Source organism: Cupressus sempervirens, chromosome 9, assembly GCF_028749045.1.
Source record: "Cupressus sempervirens isolate cs-2001-9-10 chromosome 9, ASM2874904v1, whole genome shotgun sequence".
Classification (NCBI taxonomy): Eukaryota; Viridiplantae; Streptophyta; class Pinopsida; order Cupressales; family Cupressaceae; genus Cupressus; species Cupressus sempervirens.
This window is the reverse complement of record NC_143126.1, coordinates 130051693-130076455: the sequence shown is the minus strand read 5'-3', so window position 1 is coordinate 130076455 and position 24763 is coordinate 130051693.

Sequence of the window (24763 nt, the reverse complement as noted above, 5' to 3'; positions counted from 1 at the left end):
TTATGCTTCCAAGAGAGGTTTCTTTCGATTCAGCTCTCAATTTTTATACTCTGCTAGAACGTTGGAGTTGAGGTCATCCCAAGGGGTGATGAAATCCCCAAGCAGGCCTCCTAAAAAGAAAAACAAGACCACTTATTTCTTGTGCACCCAAGATCACCCAAAGGCGCGAGGGGAGAGAATACATAAGTCACTTTGGGGTTCAAAAAGACACGCATTCATTCTCAATGAAACTTTAGGTTTTGTAATCTACTTGAAGACACATGTGTTTAAAGCATACAATGTTCTTCCAACTTGAAATAGTGCCAACGTAAATGAAAATGCGAATTCATCAACAAGAAAGTAAATCGAGCATGTACATAAGCAAAATTGTTAAAAATGAAATTAATTTCCCTTAAGGAATTCAAGATTGTGTGAGTTCATTTTAAGCACCAATTCAAAATGTGTGCTAACCTAAGCATACATGTCCATTCCCTTAAGGCATTCAAGATTGAATTTGATTGTTTGATCATTTAGCCATGCATTCAAAGATGAGTGTTTAGGCATACAAGTTAATTCTCAAAATAAAATTAAGGCAAAATCTACAAGAAATATGATTAGTAATAAGATATCCCTGCAAAAACATAAGTTAGTGCATCAAAAATGGAGAGCAAACGTGAAACAACCTTGCAATGAAATGGTTAGCACAAAATTTTGTCTTTGACAAGAAAAATAGAGATCTAAACTACATCAAAATTTTATGAAACGAACATCAACACGACGGGCTCAAAATCAACTTTCTGGTGATATTTTGTTTTGCAAAAATAGAGTTCGTATGCTCAAGTTATGAGCAAAAATGTGAAGGCTACTCCTTATGGTCTTAGAGGGGCATGGAATGTTGATGCAGTGCTGACATTAGCAACCTGCGATCAAAAATTTGACAGTTAAGAGAATGTCAAGCAATTTTTTTTTTTTGTTTTTGAACATTTTTGGCTTTAGAAAATTGATAAACAAAAGGTATATTTACAAGATTTCATTAAAAAGATAAATTGTCATTGTTTTTTTTTTTAAAATAAAATAAAATGTTGATACTCCTAAGTTTAAATGAACAATCAAAATAATCAAAGAAAATTAAAAAAATAAAACCCTAAACTGTGGGGCTGCGGAGGTGCAGGAGGAAAAGGAGGAGCGAAGTTCGGTGGAAGGGTTGCAGGCCGGCGGAGGCGGCCGAAGGCAGCAGTGGCGGTGCGGGATCTCGGGAGCGGGCAAGGAGATAGCCACAGGAAGAGAAGCGGCGGGCAAGGAGTTCAGGGCAGCACAGTTGCGGAGGAGACCTCGGTCATGGTAGAGCAGCTAGCGGTTGCAGAGTACAGGACTGCAGTGGCAGTGGCGGCAAGGGTTACAACTTTCGCACGGTGGAATAGGTGGGAGTTGCAGGCACCGCGCGGGGGAGATGAGCGGCGACGGGTTTCAGCAGTGAGGCGACGAATGTCGAGTTGCGGGCAGATAGAGGGGTGCTGCCGAGGAGAAGAGGGAGCGGGGGCGGTGGGTTGTGGGCCGCGCGGTAAGTGCAGGGGGGAGCGGGGTTGTGGGCCGCGCGATGGTGACTGTGCCGCTCGCGGGTGGTGGTCGCGCCACTTGCAGCGAAAACAAAGTTTTTAAATATTTTTTGTTTTTTTGTTTTTGATTTTTAATTTTTTTAATTTTTTAAATTTTTTTTATTTTTTAATTTTTGATTTTTGATTTTTGAAGTTTTAAATATATACAAAAATGCTACCAAACCCCCCCCTTTTTTTTTTTGGTTTTATTTAAATTTGATTTTTGATTTATAATTAAACTCACCTCCTATTTTTTTTGTTTTGAAAAACAAACTATATAAAAAGCAAAGCGTTAATAAAATAAAGCAACCCTCTCTTATTTTTTTATTTTTTTTTCTTTTAACCTATTTATCTATGAAAAAAGGAGTAAATTTTTTTTTTTTCTATATATTTTCCTAGTAGCAAAAAGATATATTCAACGTATATACACTTCTAGAACTTGAAAATAGAGCAACAAGAAATAAAATATGGGGTGTTATATGTCAAAAAACTTCCCTTATGTCCTCCAAACGTGATGATGGGTATGATGACTCGATTAGAGGCTCTTCATGAAACTTGATTTCCAAATGCAAGCCTTCAACCTATGATCTTGAAAACTCACAAAACACTCAAAAACACATTAGATGGTTAATTTGAACCCGTGAAGTGGGTCCCACCAGGCATGCCAAAATGTGTTGCATAAAAATGTAACTAAAGGAAAACACATTAAGAAACTAATGTACATTCCTACATTATCATGCAAAACCTCAAAATATGAAAGAAATAATGTAAAATAAAGATAACATGAAATTACAATGACTCAAACTACTAATGCAAACCTCATGAAATCATCAAGTGTAGATGATTTCATTGTTGTGGGATGTGGTTGCTCACAAATCTAGTAGCATAACAATGAGGTAGATAGCAGATTGTTGAAATGAGGAGAGGGCTCTCCTTTTATAGAAAAATGGATGGCTAAGATTGAATGCAAGATGGAGGGCTAGGATCCCTCAAGATCGATGAGGTGTCAATGAGGTGGAGGACAAATAGACTCCACATGGATTAGGTTTTTGACCATTCAAAGGGGGCAATATGCTCACACATGTGTGAGCAACTTTTGATGGTGACATGTCAATGATAGGTGCAAGAGGTGTGAGAAGCATGGCTTCTCACACATGTGTGAGACACCTTTGAAAGTGACATGATCAATGAGGTGTGAGAAGCATGGCTTCTCACACATGTGTGAGACAACTTGATTCGCATGCAAGAGGACAAGTGTGCAAGAGGCATGCAAGATATGAGGGGTGACGAAAGTGTGAACATCTCTCACACATGTGTGAGGATTCGTCACACATGTGTGAGAAAACACTTAGGATTAAGAGGTGATTAGCTAGGATGATTAGGAAAAGAAAGCATGATTAGGAAGTGGGTAGGTTTAGCAAGATGGGTTAGGTAGGCTAGTGAGGTTAGGTGCAGGTTAAATGTAGAAGCCATGTGCTCAAATAGGATTAAATGCAATATTTAATTCCTAGTGGGATTAGGAGGGAATTAATTAAGTAAATGACATACTTAATTAAAGTGAAAGGGATTGGATGCAAGGGGAATAGGTTAGGATTTAAATGAACCTTAGTTTATTTAAATCAAGGTAAGACAAATGTAATTAAATAAATGTGAATTTATTTAATTAAGGTAGGGGAATTAAATAAATATTAAATATTTATTTAATTGGTCACAAAATGGGTTTTGGACAAATTTAGGTGTCTATAGTTTGCATCATTGCCTAAGTTAACCATGGTTAGCCACTAATGGCTTTGAAGCTCTGAAGTGGGGTTAAGTGCTAATTCACTCGAGTTAAGGTGTAACCTCAAGTTAAGCCTATAAAACTGCTTTGAGATGACATGTGGTAGAGTGTGTTGCTTGGGTAATGATTGAGGTGGAAAAATTTGGCCAGTTAGAGATTTCCACGTAGCGATCAACTAGGAGGCTTGACCTAGACAGAAAAAGAGGATGAAAAATGAAAAATGAAAAAATAATGTTTTATCATCTTATCTCCAAAATTTGAATGCTCAAGGTCTTGTTTGAAAAATTTGAAAGAATTTTAGTTTCCTATAGTTTTAACTATAGAGTTTTTTAAAAATTTTATTTTAAAGCTTTGAACTTGCAATGGAGGCCTGATTTTCAAATGCATGCTAGAGGGGCAATTTTTTATCAAAAATATATAGTACAATATGTTGTTGGAGCTAGGAGAAGATGATCTATCCAAATCTATAGCCAAAATTTGCATAGGTATTCAACAATATAGTCTATAAGAATATTTGTGTTTTCTAGGGCCTTCTTGGTAGAATGGGCATAATTCATCATTGAGCATCAAAATTACTTGAAAGGAAGATATGAAAGTTTTTTGAAGCCTTAATATGGAGAAAAATGATTTTGAAAGCATTATCTTTCCTCTAGAGGTCATTTGATAGGTATTTTGCCAGTGCTTTGATCTCAAACGTAGCATCAAAATTAGTTATAATTTTCAATCATTCAAAAGATATTTTCAAGGAATTCTCAAGCAGCAATGAAAATATCTGATGTATAGTTACAGAGAGAGAGAGAGAGAGAGAGAGAGAGAGAGAGAGAGAGAGAGAGAGAGAGAGAGAGAGCGATGTTTTAATTTTGTAGATGGAGGTTTTGCAAGTGGACAAATGGTAGCATTTGATTTGATCCAAGATTTCTTCTTTCTCAAGGGTTGGTTCTAGTTTTTCTATGAGACCACATTGTTGGATTGAGAGCTATGATTCCACCATTTTTCTTTAGCAATTTTCATTGTACTAAACAACAAGAAATAAGAATATAGATAGTTCTATTGTATTAGGCAATTGTACATTTTAAATTTCATGGATCTTATTGTATTTGTTTCAAAGAAATGAATGAGAATGCAGTAGAAAGTTAATCTTCATTCTAATATCTTGTCTCCCATTCATGTTACTTTTGTGATCTTTTGTGTTTTGTAAACAAAGAGTATGAAACTCAATTGCAATCTGTTGCTTGTATATGTTGATTTATTTTTCTTATGACTCAAGGAGTCATGTAAATGCTTGATTTATCATCACAGGATTGTAGGTCTCATTAAGGGATAGGTTGAGTATGAGATCCAAAAAGATGCAAATGTTTGATTCACAAGGTGAATAGATAAATCAAGAAGTCCTGATGTATGGGATATGTCAATGACTTTTAGGGATGTGTGTTAGGGGTTTGTATGATTTTTCGATATATAAGGAACTTATTAGCTACATGATCAAAGTGTTATGTTGTTCTTGTCATGGTTTTGTAAAATCAACATCATTAATCAAATATCTTTCCCTTTAATCTTGAAGGAACTAAAAAGGATGCCCTCACTTAGCTTAGCAATTTCTTAGGCCATGTTGTTAGCTATTCCATTTTTGAGATCTCTACATAAGTGTTAGAAGATTAAGGGTTTTTATCTATTTTGTTTAGATTCAGTGTATTCTTTTGACAACTGGTACCATATGAAGAATCTATAGGTCCACCCACCTAGGTTTTTTAGAGCCTAATGTAGAAGAAGAGTCTAGCTTTATAGTTGGCCTAGTGTTTAAAAGGATATGTTGAAGATGGGAAGTAGATTCCCCTAGATGTATCTTGTTCAAATTAGGGTAATTTGAAACTATGATGTTTCAAAGCACCAATACTTAGCATGTATTGGTTGCTCAACATGTGTTGGTTGCTTGGCATGTGTTGGTTACTTAGCAATGCTTGGGAGTTTGCTGACACTCGGAAATGTGTTGGTGCCAACTAGAGTTCTTGGTGCATTTGTAATGTGATTGTGATGTGGATCAATCTGAGAGTTTGTGTGGACCTATGTGTTGTCTTGGTTATATCTCCTATGTGCATTCAATATGTGTTGTAAACTTGGGGCTTGTCCTAAGTATTTTTGTGTAGTTATTGGATGCTAACTTTGGGTTAACATGATGGTTAACATTTTATATTTAAAGTTTTTTGTGAGCTGACTTGTAGCTTAGATATGAATTTAATACAAGGGGTTTTATTTAATTATTAATTCCTAGGCCAACTTATGGCTTAGTTGGGTATAAGTAAGGAGTCTTATGGAGTCTTTAGAGATGATTATCTAGCTTGGAGAAGGAGATGAAGTGGATGAGAAAACTTTGAAGAGCTAGTAGTTGTGGCTTGGAAAATAAGGAATTTTCTTGGTGGGCTTGACAGCAGAAGTTAAGATCTTCCTTGGAGGTTTCTACCAGAGTGAAGATCTTGACTAGCTAGGATTAGTGTTGTGAGTTGGATCTTATGGCATCTTGCAGAACTATTATTGTATTTGCTATTGTATATGGCCCCAACCTGGAAGGCCTTAAAGTTGACCATATTGCATGTAAACAATTACTTTTTAAATAAAGAGTTGTGATTTTGTATCAGATCTTACATTGTTGTTATCTTGTGTTGTGTTTCCATTGTGTGGTTATTGTTGGGGGCTAGGACATCTTCTTTGGGGATTCTCCTAACTTGTAGTGCATCAAAACATTAAAAAAAATTTCTATTATGAACCATATACTTTACCTTAAGTTCAAGAAAATACAATTGGGAATCAACAGTCTTCACCCTAGGGTCCCATAAATCTCTAGTTCAACTCAAGTTGCAATCAGTGCAACCTGAGTCACAATCTGAGGGACCCAAGTCTCTATCAGAAGGACCTAAGTTTTAGGCAATGGAAATCAAGTCACAATCTGAAGGACTCAATTCATAGATAGTGGGACCCAAGCATGATTTAAAAGATTGTTTTGAGCATGGTGAAAGAAGTGAATTTAGAAAGAAGGAAATTGTTGGTGCTCAAAATTGTGTTCCCATTTTTAGTGTCTTTTTCAAATTTTGAATCAAATCAAGCCCTATAAATGCTTTTTGATGCCTATGTACCTAGCTGCACCTTTGAGCCCCATGAAGTGTTTAATGCTTCTAACACCTTTCATTCAGTGTGTATACTTTTCCATGAAGTTAAAACATCATTCTGAGCCTTTTCGTGAAGTCCCATTTCAAGCATTTGTTAAAGTTGCATTTTCACCTAAGTGTCAAGCGACGATAGGAAGCCTTGTTTGCAAGTGAATATCTTGCACCTAGAATTTTTTGTGATTTTCTACTTTGGGAGTGTCTGGTTTCCATACCTAAGAACTTATGTTTCAAATTTCAAGTCATTTTGAGTCTGTTTGATTAGGTTTTGAATCCCTCAAAGTTGGTAGTTTACTGTTTTCATGCTGATGCACATTGCACATAATTCTGTGAGGCCCTATTTGATGAGTTATAACTTTGACCCAATTCAACAAAATGCCAAAATTCCTTTGTGTTGCATTTTAGGGGTTAGAGAATTTTTATGTTTCAAGTTTTAATTATGATGAATCCGTTTGATCAGTTTTCGAATGAGATTCCAAACATGATTTCTATCTTTTTACTAGTGTTAGCAAATGCAGATTGTTTAGTACCCCTATTCATGATGTTATATCTTGAAATTTGTGATTGCCTAGATCAAATGGATTGTCCCACTATGTTTTCCTCTAAAAATAATTTAAGTGTGTCAATTTTCAAGTCATGACAAATCCATTTGCAAAAAATGATTTCTTGCCATTGTTTCAATCTGCAAAATTGATGTAGCCCACTTTGACCGCTCGCCATTTATGCCCAGTGATTCATTATGAGCCCAAATCATAGAACCATATTTTCGTCATGATAGAGAATTAGAAAAATTTTCAATTTCCCAAGTGTCTGTCTATCTAGTTTTCAAAGCCAAATCCAAACCCAATTTATTGTTTTCTGACTTGTTTCCTTGCAGGCAGTTTTGAGTGGTTAACTTTGATAGTGAATATATTTTGACCCTGAATTCATCATGGGATGAGATTTGATGGGGTGCAAGTGTGTAGAACATAAAATTAGTGTCTCATATTTAAAAGCCAGGTCATATGTTTGAGTCAATTTTTAAGGCCTGTCAACGGACCTCCTAATGCAAAATTCATAGTTTGTAGAAAGATGAAAAATGAACTTCAAATTAGCTTTTAGTGGTCAATTTTTTTTTCAAATCAATGCCAGAGGGTGAATGAGTCAATTTTTTAGTTTAGTCATATGGAAACAATTTTTTTTTAGCTGAACTTTGGTACTCAATGAGTCAAGGCTCATGTCTTTCACTATTATATCTGTCGAGCATGACTTGTTTTTGTGGATCATAAGAAAACATCATGGCCAGTTTTTACAGGGCATGAACTCGTGTATTTAGGTTTAAAGGAGGGATTGATACTAAAATGTAGACCCCAATTTTGTTGTAGCCACTGAACCTCTCCTTCCCAAGTGCCAGGTGGATTTGGCACCATGGGGTCATTGCACTTCACAATTTTGAAAGAACATGTGTTCTACATAGATTTTAATCACAATTGTAATGTTGTTCATGATGAACTAGCAAAGAAGTATAGGCTTTCCACTAATATCCTAGAGGATCTAAATAATAGAATTGTTAAATAGGAAAGAAAAAATTTCACAGAATGAAGGAGATAAAAAGGCTCTGAATAGAATTTCTAGAATGAAGAGTATACCATGCATCAAACCAAGCTAAGAAATAAAGGCAGACATGTGAAATTGGATGCCCATGATAGGAAAAGGCATGATATTCTCACCAAGAAGAGCAACCCACATTAAAAAAAAAAGGGGATGTCCATATTTATTTGAATAGTATAAAGAGAAAAGGTCACAAGCTAAAGGGAACTTGCCAAGACATAGTTAACAAATAGCATAAAGGGGTGGCATTAGAAGAGGAAATCTGCTAATAGGAATTAAAGGGAAGGCTTACATGTAGTAGAGGAGTTTAAAATTGTTTGAAGGAGGGAAAGGGCCACCATAGAGGAATGCATAGGTCAAAAACAAGGAAGGTAGAAAAGCATAAAAGGAGCCTCATGCAAAGGGAGATTCTCTAGGAAGTAGGCAAAGCTCAATAAATACACCCACTCAAGCCAAAGGGAAAAAAGACACCAACAATAAAGTGAAATACATGCCAATGATAAAGAGACTACCTAGGCACTTAAGGAGAAGCTTCCAGTGACAAGCATAAATAAAGATGCCAAGCAAGAGCTACCCACGTTGAAGATATAAACAATCCATGTTCAAAGAGGACATGCAACTGCATTAAGGTGGAAAGTTCATGCTATTTGCATAGAGCACCCCATGCCAAACAAGCAACTATGACATACAAAGAACAAGGAATTCATGGCACAACCCACGTCTTTTGAAAGAAACCCCTACATTAAAGAAAAAAGGCAAACTCATGCCAAGACTAGACCATGCAACTTGTAAGGAACCCAAGCATTGAATAAGCCGCTAGCCAGTAAATGAGAAAACCCATGAACTTGAAGGGAAGCCATTGTTTGAAGAAAGGGAGGCAATGCAAATAAATCTTATCACTTATTCAAGGGAATGATCGAAGAGAGCCACCAATTAAAGAGCCATGCAAAGAAGCCATAGGGAAATCCACGAGTAAATACAAAGCCAAAACCACAAAGCATATATCCCACATTTGAAGGGAATAGGAATTTTGAAATGTTTAAATGGAAAAAATAAACATGTCTTGTGTCTTAAGGGACATGCCCTTTTAAAAAGGGTAGGTATGCATTGGAGGGCCCTGTGGTCGACTAGAGATGAAATTTTAAATGAACATACATGTAAAACAACCTGTGACATTAGCATGAATAAAGCCACTAAAAACTCAAAAATCTAGCAATTTTCCATGTCGCTAGCTAAAAAATCCATGATTTTCCAATATCGACTTAGTGAGTCAAAAGACTTAGAAATCTGACGAAAGTCAAATGACCACGTGGGCCCTAATTCCAATGTAGTTGATGAACTAGGGAGTGACAAGTGGCAACTAGATAGTGAAGGTAGTGACGAAATGTTGAAGTGGAATTTCAAACCAATCACAAGGTGCCACGTAGCATGGATTTTGAGGTACGATGATGTGGCGAATAGATCTCGCAATGTGCCAGATCATGCCACGTGGTAGATTTAAGGGTAGTTTCTATGTCATGATGAGAAAGTTGCTTGAGAGATAATATAGTGACATAGTGACACAACAAAAATATGACACATGGCAGTGACATGGCAACAAGGTGGACCAGTTTGACGATGACACATGGCAAAGGTTCTTGACATGGCATGCTTCCCTAAGTATTGATGTGGCACCTTGTTGGCAAGGACTGATGATGAAGTACCAATGAGCCAATCATGTGATGACACATGGCAACTTAGTCAAATAGAGTTGACCCAAAATGGAAGACAAGGGAAAAAAATAAAATGTTTTTTTAAGTGATATATTTGGATATCTTCCCTAAAATCATGTGCAGTCAGGTTTTTAATAAAATTAGAGATTATAATATAGGCAAAACTTTGGAAAGGATTAAATTTTAGTGCAATATTGTTTAGAAACCTACAAATAAGGAGCCTGATTTTCAAATGGGCATAATAGGGGCATATTTTGCTCAAAATAGACACTCCAATATACCACTAGAACTGGGAAGATCTAAATTTTCCATTTCTAAGGTTAGATTGTGAATAGGTGCTCATTAGTTCATGCTATAAGCCAATTTGTAAAATTTGGGACATTCTTAGTAGATTGCATTTTTTTCATGATGGAGTATCAAAATTGGTTAGAAGGCATATTTGAGAGCTTGTTGTATCCTAAGTATGGAGGAAAACTATTCTAAAAAGTAAATTTTGGCTTTTGAGGTATTATAACTAATTTTTCACTTTTTACTTTGAGTTCAAATTTGACATCAGAAATCAGTTATCTATTATACCAAATATATGAGATTCTTTATGCCTTTAAGAGCCAGAATGATGGGATTTGATATGTAGCTATAGAGAGAAGGTAGAGAGAGGCTTTTTCAACTTCTTCCAAAAGAATTCTGAGGGGACACATGTCAATGGCATAACAAATCTGAGAATTCACTTCTTACTATATCTTTCCTTCTTTCATTTCTTGTAAGGGTTAGAATTTTGGAAAGTTTCTCTAGAATGAAGACACTTAGTAGAATTGGCCATGGAATTGATGACGTATGAATGGAAGATCTGGGATGTGTTGGTTCTAGACCATGAATCTTTTTCTTTGGATATGACACCCCCTTCCCATCCCACCAGTTTCTTGTTCTTGCCATTTTCTCTCTTGTATGACAACATTTGTTCATTGTATAGTCTAGTTTATTAGGTTCTTTATGAGTTAGTTTCATGCATTTTTATGTATTATTTCAAGGAAATCAATACAAGGAACAACAAATGTTTAGTTTTAGTTTAAATATTGTCTCCTTTCTTAGTTAAGTTGTGATGTTTTATGATCTGTGAACAAAGAGCCTAGATTATAGTTGCAGTCCTTTAAAGTTGTATGTTGCTTGTAATTCAAGAAATTATGTAAATGCTTCAAATATTCAATAGGGTTGTGGGTTTATTGAGGAGGATATTAAATAAGAATGAGATTTAGATCGAACATTGATATCCAATTTACAAGGTAAATGGATAGATCTAGAGTCTTGGCATAAGATATCTGTTCTAGATATCCAAAATGCATGAGGAAGATTCATGAATTTCCCAATGGATGAGGCACTAATTTGTTACAGGATCATAAGTTTGATGTTCATACATGGTTTTAATCCACTTTCCCCACCCACATAAAATCAAATCAAATTCAAATCATCTTTACATTTTATGTTCAAGAGCTAGAATAGTTTAACCCTCACTTAGCTTGTGCATTGCATAGAGTTGTAATTTGCTACTGCACTTCTTTGTTACTGCACAAGTCATTAGGAGACATAAGGGTTTTCATCTATAGTAAATAGGTTTAGATCTATGTTTAAATTGCACTGGTACCATTAATCAAAGCCTAAAGGTTAACCTACCTAGGTCTTGCAGAGCCTGAAGTGAAGAAGGGTCAAGCCTTATGGTTGGACCAATGTCTGAAATAGTATGTTGAAGATGGGAGTTAGCTACCCCTAGATGTACCATATTCTCATCGGGGTAATTGGAAACCGATAATGTTTTCAAACACCAACAAAATGGTAACTCTGTTGGGCACTTGTGTTGAAATTCATGATAGACAAACCTTGATAATTTAAAGGGATTCAACACAATAGAAGGAATGACATGGAAAAAGTTTTTATACAGTAGTAAGTTGATGTGTTTAGTCCATTTCCTTGATATAATTTCATGTTCTACAATATGATTTATTCTCTTACAATAGTAGTTCTTGAATTGCTTGTAATTTGTGTTGAGAAATGAGTATACCTTCAATCAGTTCAATTTTGTGAGTTGTTGTTGTAAAAATTAGAGTCAAGGATCTCAAAATGAAGTGTACCCTCTTTCCAAGGTGTTAGTGATCTACAAGTTTTACATATTGAAAGTCTGGTTCAGAATGTATAAATGGTAAAATTATTTTAAATCTTTTCTCATTAAGTGTGAATGGTGACTCTGAAGTAAATCTTTGTACCAGTGCATGTTTTGTCTTAATATTAGAGGCTTTCAATATTTGTGGGCAAATCTAGTTTGTTGGGGAAGAGAAATTATAAGTTTCTTGATTAATGGTTTATGTGGTTGCTTTTGTCTACTGAAGTAATTGATTTCAAAGGGTGAATCACTACTATGATTTCATTTTCCTCTTCAAAGAGGTGGCGGCTCTACAAAGGATTTTATCTATGGTGTGAAGGATTTCATATTTGTACCCATGCCAATCAGTAGATCTGAGGTTTCAGACAACACATAAAGGTATTTTTAGTTTTCATGTCTATGCGTATTTTGTGAAAATTGAATGGTAGAAATGGTTGCCTCCATTAGTGTTTCAGCACTAAGAAAATAAAAGTAGGAGTTTTTAAAATTTCAAGAGATGGATTCTGAGTCTAGATCTAAAAATGATGTACCAAATCTTAAAAGTTTTCGTGCAAATATTGCTTTGCTGAAAAGAGAAATTCATAATAAGATTGTCATTGGCATAAAAAATATAATTGGTGATATTATGAGTCTTAATGGATTTCAAACTTACAAGAAGTTTAAATTAGTAGTTAGGAATCTTGATGAATCCTTTAGACTAGAGAAGTCTTTATGGCCAATGGTGCTCTTAGAAGTTTTTATGCCACATTTAGTTGATTGGTCAGCCAAGTCAAGGTTAGAAAAGATTATTGAATTTCAAGATTTTATCATAGAAATTGAGAGTGCTTTGACTATTAATGAATCTAATGATAGTAGATATGCTGAAAATGATAGTGAATGTAATGAGTATGTTGAAAGTGATATTGAATATGAAGATTCTTAATTTTATGAATTAGAGGGTAGTAATCAGTAGTTTGATAACATGCATAATGTGGAGTCATCTTCTTATGATGATGAGTATAAGGAAGAGGAAAAGTGTAATAGCAGTAATATTATTTCTTCTAGTGATGAATGTGATTTTGTCACGATGCCGATTGTTGAGGTATTGTCTAAAGAAGAAGATGTATTGGATGATTAGAATTTTGATTTTTCAAAATGTATTACTAACAAGTCTATTTTTATAAATGTGTCAAGCTATTCAGATAATAATCACAGCCAAGGGGAAGAAATTAGTGATGAAGTCTTGTTAAGTGTTGATGAGATTTTTGATTTGTTGGTTCACAATTTTGAAAGGTATGCTAATCTATCCAAGGATGCTTGTGCTTTGCCACATTTTTCATTTCCATATGGTGAAGTCATTTCCCCTAAACTAGATGTTGAAGAAGATGTAGTTTCAAAATATGCTCTGTCAAGTTTGGGAGGAGTATGTGATGGTAATCCATACATCAATACACATGATGACTTATATGTTGAAAAGAAAGGTATAGGGATAAGGTTTGTTGTGGGTTCATGGTTTTCTTGTTTTCATGAGGATGAGATACATTTTAGATTACTCATGTGATGAAGAAAGGAATAGTAATGAATTAGTTCATTCTAGTGAGTTATTTGAGGGAAATTTTGATACAGATCAGCATATTGTTAGAAGGCAATTTCATGATAATTCTTTTGATTTGGGATCTAATCATTTGTTGGAATGTGAAGAAAATGTAGCATATGTTTAGTCTAATTTATGGAGTACTGATATTGCAAATGAGGAGAAATCAAATTTTACATACTCTTCATATCTAGATGCACAAGGTGAGTTGAACATTCATGATATATAACTCTTTCTATAAAGTTGAATATGAGCACTTTGTATTTTTAGTAGATATCATGGATGAATTAGTCAGTAGGTATGAATTTCAGTTTGATGTTGGCATTCATTAGCATGTTGGTCTTATCTTTCATAGTGAGCAAGAGGTTGAAGTTTTGCCGAGTTTTCATACACACTATGAAAGTGATGATGATAGTTTTGTTTTACCTAATTAGCTGATTGCAAATGTTGATGTGTTTTGTGAAGAAAATATAGATGAAAGTTTCAGTTTACCTCATAATGAAAGGAATGAGAATCAGATTTTTGATAGAGGTAAAAGTTTGTGAGAAAGTTTGGTGGCCCGGGGCCATCGTTTGTACATAATTTTAGTGCTATTTTTTTGCTTTCAATAAAGCTATTCAAGAGAAGTTTTGGGAGTGGTTTGCTTCTTCCAAAGATCTAAATCCTTGCCATGCCTACAAGGGACATACATCCCTAGATAGAGCCACTATTGGTGCTCAAAATTGCATTCCCATTTTTAGTGTCTATTTCAAATTTTGAATCAAATCAAGCCTTATAAATGCTTTTTGATGCCTATGTACCCTACTGTACCTTTGATCCCCGTGAGGTGTTTAATGCTTCTAAAACCTTTCATTTAGTGCATATAATTATTCCATGAAATTAAAACATCATTTTGAGCCTTTTTGTGAAGTCCCATTTCAAGCATTTGTTAAAACTGCATTTTCACCTAAGTGTCAAGCAGCGATAGGAAGCCTTGTTTGAAAGTGAATATCTCACACCTAGAAATGTTTTATGATTTTTTGCTTTGGGAGTGTCTAGTGTTCATACCTAAGAACCTATGTTTCAAATTTTGAGTCATTTTGAGTCTGTTTGACTAGGTTTTGAATCCCTCAAAGTTGGTAGTTTACTATTTTAATGCTGATGCACATTGCACATAATTCTAGGAGGCCCTGTTTGACAAGTTATAACTTTGAACCAATTAAAAAAAATGCTAAAATTCTTTTTTCATTGCATTTTTAGGGGTCAGAGACTTGTTATGTTTCAAGTTTTAGATTATGATGAATCTGTTTGATCAGTTTTCAAATGCGATTTCTATCTTTTTACTGGTGTTAGCAAATGCATATTGTTTGGTACCCCTTTTCGTGATGTTATATCCTGAAATCTATGATTTCCTAGATTGAATGGATTGTACCACTATGTTGTCCTCTAAAAATTCTTTAAGTGTGCCTATTTTCAAGTCATGATGAATCCAGTCGCACACTTTTCCAGGTCCATTTCATTTGCAAAAATTGATTTTCTGCCATTGTTTCAATCTACAAAATCTAAGTAGTCCACTTTGATCGTTCACCATTTATGCCCAATTATTGGTCATGAGCCCAAATCACAGATCCATATTCTCCTCATGATAGAGAATCAGTGCCCTAGTTTTACAAGCCAAATCTAAACCCAATTTATTGTTTGCTAACTTGTTTCCTTGTAGGCAGTTTTGAGAGGTCAACTTTGATAGTGAATATCTTTTGACCTCAAATTTTTCATGAGACAAGATTTGATGGGATGCAAGAGTGTAGAACAAAAAATTAGTGTGTTAGATTTCAGAGCTAGGTAAGATGTTTAGGTTAGTTTTTAAGGCCAGTTAGCGGACCTCCTGACGCAAAATTCACTATTTGCAAAAAGGTGAAAAATGAACTTCAAATTCACTTTCAGTGTTCAAATTTGTTTCAAATCAATGCCAAAGGGTGAATGAGGCAATTTTTCAGATTAATCATTTGGAAATGAATTTTTTTTTAGCTAGACCCACTTTGGGGTCCGACTAATTGCATCAGACTCTGGTGTAAAATGTGATGTTGCTTAATAGAGACATTTTCCTATGCCAATGCAAAAAAAGGACAAACTTTGGTACTCAATGAGTCAAGGCTCATGTATTTCACTATTTTATCTGTTGAGCATGACTTGTTTTTGTGGATCATAAGGAAACATCATGGCCAATTTTTATAGGGCATGAACTCGTGTATTCAGGTTTAAAGGAGGGATTGATACTAAAATGTAGACACCAATTTTGTTGTAGCCACTAAACCTCTCCTTCCCAAGTGCTAGGTGGATTTGGAACTATAGGGTCATTGCACTCCACAATTTTGAAAGAACATGTGTTCTACATAGATTTTAATTGCAATTGCAATGTTGTTCATAACAAACTAGCAAAGAAGTATAGGCTTTCCACTGATATCCCAGAGGATCTAAAGAATAGAATTGTTAAACAAGAGAAACAAAATATTCCACACAATGAATGAGATAAAATTGCTCTAAAAAGAATTTGGAGAATGGAGAGTATGCCATGCAGCAGGCCAAGCTAAGAAATAAAGGAAGAGATGTGAAATTGGATGGCCACGATGGGCAAAGGCCTGATATTCTCACCAAATAGAGCAACCCATGTTTAAAAAAATAGGGGATGTCCAAATTTATTTGAATAGTATAAAGAGACAAGGTTTCAGGCTAAAGGGGACTCCCTAAGATAGAGTTAACAAATAGCATGAAGGGGCAGTGTTAGAAGAGAAAATTAGCCAATAGGAATTAAAGGGAAGGCTTACATGCAGCAGGTGAGTTTAAAATTGTTTGAAGAAAGGAAAGGGCCACCATTGAGGAATGTGTAGGTCAAAAACAAAGAAGGCAGCAAAGCATAAAAGAATCCTCACACAAAGGGAGATTCTCTAGGAAGTAGGCAAAGCACAATAAATACACCCACTCAAGCCAAAGGGAAAAAAGACACCCATAGTAAAGTGAAATCCATGTCAATGATAAAGAGATTGCCCATGCAATTAAGAAGAAGCCACCAACAAAAAGCATAAACAAAGATGCTAGGTAGGAGCTACCCACATTGAAGATAGAAACAATCCACGTTCAAAGAGGACATGCAGCGGAATTAAGGTCAAAAGTTCACGCTATTTGCATAGTGCACCCCATGCCAAACAAGCAGTTGTGACAAGCAAAGAACAAGGCATTCATGGCATAGCCCATGCCTATTGAAAGAAACCCACACATTGAAGAAAATAGGTAAAATCATGCCAAGACTAGAGCACACAACTTGTAAGGAACTTGAGCATTGAATAAGTTGTTGGCCAGTAAATGAGAAAATTCATGAACTTGAAGGGAAGCTACTATTTGAAGACAGGGAGGTGATGTAAATAAAGCTTATCACTTGTTTAAGGGAATGATCGAAGAGAGCCACCAATTAAAGAGCCATGCAAAGAAGCCGCAGGGTAATCGTTGGGTAAATATAGAGCCAAAACCACAAAGCATATATTCCACATTTGAATGGAATAGGAATTATGAAATGTTTAAATGCAAAAAAAAACAACATGTCTTGTGTCTTAAGGGACAAACCCTTTTAAAAAGGGCATGTATGCATTGAAGGCCCCACCCCCGTGGTTGGCTAGAGATGAAATTTTAAATGAACATACATGCAAAACAAGATGATGTCAACATGAATAAAGCAACTGGAAACTCAAAAATTTGGCAATTCACCATGTCACTAGCTGAAAAATCCAAGGTTTTTCAGTAGCGACTGTTGGGATAAAACCATGGATAGAAATAAAAACTACATGCAAATATAACCAATAATAGAAAAATAATAGATCAAACAAAAATGAACAGAAGGCACCAAGATTTAATGTAGTTCACCCAGTCCCTAGGCTACATCAACCAAATAGCAAGTTTGATCTTATTACAATCCAGTAATTACAACCTGATTACAATCTGTAATCCCTTACAGCTCAATACCGCCACAAGAAGCAATTTCACATCACACTATATTACAATCCCTAACCCTTAGCCCTTTTATATAAATATTAATCCGCTTTATGGTTATAACATGTTGGCCATAAATTAGCCATAGCTTTAGTGGCAAATCTACAAATGGAAAATCTACGAATAGTACAAAAAAAAAATGAACCCCACTAATTATGAAGTATGTACAATACTTTCCTAATCAGTCACCACAATCTAACAATCTCCCACTTGGGGACTGATCAGGCTCCACACTAAGCAACAATCTCCCACTTGGAGACTGATCCTGTAGCAATACCACTACCACATGGGGCTCCCAGTAGATGAAACGACCCTGGACTCTATTGTTCTTATATTTATGTTCAGTCTAAAAGACCAACCGAAGCTAAAGAGGAGTTCAGCTTCTCCCTTGTTACAACCTTTGTCAACATATCTACTGGATTTTCATAGGTATGTATCTTCTCTAGCTTTAACTGTCCATCCTCCAAAACTGATCGAATGAAATGGTACCACAACTGTATGAGTTTGGTCTTAGAATGCAGAGCTAAATTCTTGGCAAGATGAATGGCACTTTTACTATCTATGAAAAAATAATTATCCTTCTAAGGATGTCCCAATTCTTCCAAGAAGAACTGAAGCCATATCATCTCCTTTGTTGCCTCAATAGCAGCAACATACTCTGCCTCTGTAGTGGATAGAGCATTCATCTTCTATAACCTAGAAACACAGCTCATGGCTGCCCTACCAATAGTAAAGACATAACCTGTAGTACTCTTCCTGGTATCGATATCTCCTACCAAATTTGAGTCAACATAGCCCTAAAAATTAGTAGTAGAGCCCCCAAAGTGTAAACACTTATTGGATGTTCCTCTCAAATATTTGAGAATCCACTTGACAACATTCCAATGCTCAAATCTTGGATGACTCATATACCTGCTAATGACTCCCACTGCATGTGCAATATCTAGCCTAGTGCATACCATAGCATACATCAAGCTTCCTACAGCTGAAGGATAGGGTACCTTGGACATCTTATCCTCCTCTTCTTGTGTCTTGGGACACATCTCCTTAGTCAATTTCAAATGACTAGGTAAAGGTGTGCTGATAGCTTTAGCATTCTCCATAGAGAAACGTTGCAACACCTTCTCAACATAATCACCCTAAGATAGCGTCAATGTTCTATTCTTCCTATCTTTGCAAATATTCATACCAAGGATTTGTTTTGCTGCCCCCAAATCTTTCATAGCAAATGCATGTGCTAACTAGCATTTTAGCCCCTTAATATGATCCATGTTAGACCCAGCTACAAGCATATCATCAACATATAAACATAAAATAATGTAGCTATCATCATCCAACCTCTTAAAATAAACACAATAATCTAAATGACACCTATTATAGCCATGCTCATGCATAAACTTGTCAAATTTCAAATACCATTGTTGAGGTGCTTGCTTCAAGCCATATAAACTTTTCTTCAATTTGCACACTAAGTTCTCCTTACCTTTGAACTCAAATCCCTATGCCTGAGCCATAGATATTTCTTCGTCCAAATCACCATGAAAGGAGGCTATTTTAACACCTAGCTACTCTAAATGCATATATTTAGTAGCCACAAGACTTAAAATAGTACGGATAGAAGTCATTTTAACAATAGGAGAAAATATCTCATCAAAATCAATTCCCTTTTTCTATGCAAATCCTTTGACAACTAGCCCGGCCTTAAATATTTTCTTACCTCCTTCCTCTTCTTTCAACCTATAAACCCACTTATTTTGTAAAGCCTTTTTACCTATAGCAACTTGCACAAATCCCATGTCTTATTCTTCAGCAAAGAGTCCATTTCATCTTTCATTGCAGACTCCCACTGAATCTTAGCATCCACCTACACAGCTTCATCATAACTTTCAGGTTCACCAGCATCAGTAAGTAAAATAGAATAAAAAGAGGAAGAAAATATTTGTGGAGGTCTAATTTTTCTCATTGACTGTCTAACATTCACTGGTGTGTGTGGTATTTTTTGTTGTGGTTGTTGCACATCATGAGGAATGGCTGAAACATTAGCTTTTGGAGTATCATCCAACACTACATAATCATCTTCTTTCTTCTCATGTTGCTGCAACAGATCTTTGTACAACACTTTCTCATTGAATATGACATCTCGAATTCTAACAATTTTATGATTTTCAAAATCCCAAAGCCTATAACCAAATTCATTAATGCCATATCCAACAAAGAAATATTTCTTTGATTTAGCTTCTAGCTTGGTTCTATTTTCAGAGTCTATATGAGCAAAAGCTTCACAACTGAAGGTCTTGAGAAAAGAATAACTCACCTTCTTACTAGTCCATGCCTCCTCTAGAATACCATAGCCCAAAGGAGTAGAGGGACCTCTATTAAAAAAATATACTACAATATTGATAGCCTTTACCCACATGTGTAAGGGCAACCCAACATGCAACCTCATGCTCCTTGCATGCTCCATTATAGTCATGTTCATGCGTTCAACCACTCCATTTTCTTGTGGAGTCCTTGGAATAGCTTTCTATCTATGAATACCATTAGTGGAGCAATAATCTTGAAAGTCATGACTACAATACTCACCACCATTATCAGATTTGAGACTTTTTAATTTCTTACTAGTCTCATTTTCAACCAAGCATTTTCATTTCTTAAAAGTTTGAAATACATTATATTTTTGTCTAAGGAAATAAACTCATAATTTTTTAGTTACATCATCAATAAATATAACATAATAATGAGAGCCACCATGGGAAGATACCTGAGCTGGTCCCCATACATATGTATGCACAAGCTCTAATTTCTCCTTTTTGTTTTCCTTCCTAGTCTTTACAAAACTCACTCTCTTTCGTTTTCCATACACACAACTTTCACAAAAATCCATATTAACACTTTTCATACCTGGTAAAAATTTCTTTGAATGAAGTACTTTCATACCTTTCTTACTCATGTGCCCAAGTCTATTGTGCCACAATGCTATATCAAAATCTACAGTAGCTATTTGTTCTCCCTGCTCAACTGCAGCAATTGTTCCTGAACATTCATTTTTCTCTGAAACAATCAAAGTAGAAGGAACAATATGACCTATACAAAGATATAAGGTGCCTACTTTCACACCTTTTTCTACTATGAGGGAACCTTTTGAAACCTTCCAATTTTTATCATTAAAAGTAACTACACAACCCTCATCACTGAGTTGCCCTGCTGAAATTAAATTCCTACTTTGCCTTGGAACATGTCTTACCTCATGTAGTAGCCAATGATTCCCATTCTGCAACGTAATCTTAATTTTTCCTTTTCCAACAATTTGCCAAGGTTAATTATCCCCCAAATAAACAAGCCCAAAATCCCCTTGAACATAATCAATTAAAGAACCCCTATGAGGTGTAGCATGAAATGAAGCACCAGAATTTAAAACCCATGAATCATCAACACTTTCTAAAGATAGAAGCAAAGAATACTCTTCAGATTTGTTACTTACCACATTTGTCTCCTTGTCTCCATCTGATTTATCTCCTTCATTTTTCTTTCAATTCCAACAATCTTTCTTTTTGTGCCCTAGTTTCCCACAGTTGTAGCAGTCATTTGGTCCTCTCGATTGAGACCTCTTCCCCTTTGAATTTCCTCTTGATTTTCCATGATTTCCAGAGTTACTTCCTCTCTTAGTTGTTCTACCCCTACTTTGTGCATTCAAAGAACTTCCTGATGTAGATCAACCTAAGGATTTCCTACGAGTTTCCTCACTCAAAACAACACCGATCACATCTTCACATTTTAGGTTACTAGATCCAGGAACAAAATTTCTCATAGCTATTCCAACTTTTAGGCAAGGAACACAAAATCAAGAGAGCCCTAATTTATTCATCAAAATTGATACCCATAGAAGATAACTAACTAGTAATTGTATTAAACTCATTTAAATGATCTGCAACAAGTCCACCTTTTTCCATTTTCATATTATGTAAATGCTTCATGAGAAATACCTTGTTTGAAGTGGAGGGCTTTTCATACAGTGTTGCTAGGGTTTTCATCAACTCTTTAGTCATCTTTTCTTTTGTAATATTAAATGCCACCGATGGTGCTAGGCATAATTGAATGCTTCCAAGTGCCTTTCTATCCAAAAGATCCCATTCAGCATCTGACATAGTTCCCTGATTCTTGGCTTTAACTTCCAATGGCTTCCATAAATCCTTCTGATAAAGATAATCTTCCATTTGCATCTTCCATAACTAGAAGTTCTATCCATTAAATTAGTTAGAAGGCATATTTGAGAGCTTGTTGAATCCTGGATATGGAGGAAAACTATTCTAAAAAGTTTATTTTTCCTTTTGAGGTCATATAATTAATTTTTCACTTTTTACTTTGAGTTTAAATTTGATAACAAAAATTAGTTATTTGTTCTACCAAATATATGAGATTCTCTATGCCTTAAAGAGCCAGAATTATGGGATTTGATATGTAGTTATAAAGAGAAGGTGGAGAGAGGCCTTTTTAGCTTTTTGGGAAAGAATTCTAAGGGGACACATGTTAGTGGCATAATAGATCCAAGAATTCACTTCTTGATATATCTTTCCTTCTTTCATTTATTGTAAGAGTTGGAATTTTGGAAAGTTTTTTTGGAATGAAGACATTTAGTAGAATTGGCCATGGAATTGATGAAGTCTGAATGGAAGATCTGTAATGTGTTGGTTCTAGACCATGAAGCTTTTGCTTTGGCTATGACACCCCCTTCCCATCCCATCAATTTCTCATTCTTGCCATTTTCTCTATTGTATGACAACATTGTTTCATTGTATAATCTAGTTTATTAGGTTCTTTATGAGTTAGTTTCATGCATTTTTATGTATTATTTCAAGGAAATCAATACAAGGAACAACAAATGTTTAGTTTCAATTTAAATCTTGTCTCCTTTCTCAATTAAGTTGTGATGTTTTATGATCTTTGAACAAAGAGCCTAGATCATAGTTGCAGTCCCTTAAGGTTGTATGTTGTTTCATTATTGCTTGTAATTCAAGGAATTATGTAAATTCTTTAGAGATTCAATAGGGTTGGAGGTTTATTGAGGAGGATATTAGGTAAGAATGAGATTTAGATCAAACATTGATATCCAATTTACAAGGTAGATGGATAGGTCTGGAGTCTTGGCATAAGATATGTGTTCTAGATATCCAAAATGCATGAGGGAGATTCATGAATTGCCTAATGGATGAGGCACTGATCTATTATAGGATCATAAGTTTGTTATTCATACATGGTTTTCATCCAGTTTCCCCACCCACATAAAATCAAATCAAATTCAAATCATCTTTAAATTTTATGTTGAAGAGCTAGAATAGTTTAACCCTCACTCAACTTCTGCATTCCATAGAGTTGTAATTTTCTACTACACATCTTTGTTACTACATAAGTCATTAGGAGACATAAGGGTTTTCATCTGTAGTAAATAGGTTTAGATCTATGTTTAAATTGCATTGGTACCATTCATTAGGACCTAAAGGTTAACTCGCTTAGGTCTTGTAGAGCCTAAAGCGAAGAAGGGTCAAACCTTATAGTTGGCCCAATGTCTAAAATACTATGTTGAAGATGGGAGTTACTTGCCCTAGATGTACCATATTCTCATCGAGGTAATTGGAAACTGGTAACATTTTCAAACACCAATAGAACCTATACTCTATAGATATGTCAAAAGGCATTATGAACCCAAGAAAATCATTGGAGATCAATCAAAAGGTACAATGACAAGGAAAAAACTAAAAGGCACATGTTTTCTTACTAAGTTTGAACCTAGAACTATTAAGGATGCATTAGACAATGAAGGTTGGATTGAGGAAATGAATGAAGAGATTGAAAAAATTAAAAGAAGTAAAACTTGGACTCTTGTTCCTAGACCCAAAGATGAAAATGTAATTGACACAAAATGGGTGTTTAGAAATAAGTTGGATGAAAATGGAGAAGTATCAAGGAACAAGGCAAGGCTAGCATGCAAAAGTTATGCTCAAGAAGAAGGTATTGATTATGGAGAAACATTTTCTTCTATTGCTAGACTAGAAGGTGTTAGAGAACTACTTTCTTATGCTACACATAAAGGAATCAAAATATATTAGATGGATGTAAAATTATCTTTCTTGAATGGGATCCTAGAAGAAGAAGTCTACATCAAGAAACTTGAAGGTTTCAAAGATCCTAGTAAAAGGAATATGGTTTGTAGATTACACAAAGCTTTATATGGTCTCAAACAAGCCCCCAGAGCCTAGTATTTTGGTAAATATTGGTTTTCAAAGAACAAATAAAAACAACAATCTATACATCAAGGAAGGACCATAAAATGAGATATTACTAACATAAATTTTTGTAGATGATATATTATTCATTGGACATGATGGTTGTGCAAATCTTTGTCTAAGGAAATGAGTAAGGAATTTTAAATGTAAATGTTTGGAGAGATCAAATTCTTTGTTGGCTTGTAAGTTCAATTGAAGAAGGATGGCATCTACATTACTCAATCAAAGTACATGAAGGAGATATTGAAGAAATTTGAAATGGAGGATCCTAGATTAGTTGGAACACCTATGTCTAGTGGACATAAGCTTCCCAAAATTGATGATTCTAGATAGGTAGATTAGACTACATATAGATCAATGATTAGATAACTTCTATATGTAGTCCATAAAAGGCCTGATACTACACTAGCAGTTGGTATAGTGGCAATATTTTTTGCTAATCTAAAGGAAAATCATATGATAGAAATAAAAAGAATTATGAGGTATCTAAAAGGTACTAGAGATTATTGTTTGTCATATAAGAAATGAGGCAACCTTGAATTAAAAGCCTTCACTAATGTTGATTAGGCATGAAGTATTGAAGATAACAAAAGTAGTAGTGATGGAGCATTCTTTCTTGGAAAAAGGCTAGTGTCTTGGTTTAAACAATTGTTGTAAGGTATGAAGGAAGAAATTAAGGATCTAGTAGTGTATATGTGAAATGTCAGCCTTAGATACTCACACACACTTCAACATGGTCTTTAAATTTGAAACCATCCTAGAATAAACATTGAATTATTTATCCAAAATAGTTTGAAAAAGCAACCCGTTACCCTCTAACTAGAAGGATTTTGCCCTTACTCTCAAAATGAGAAGAAGGAAACCAAACCTCTAGTATGAAGGATTTATAGCTAAATGAGAATTCATATTATGCTAGATGGAAT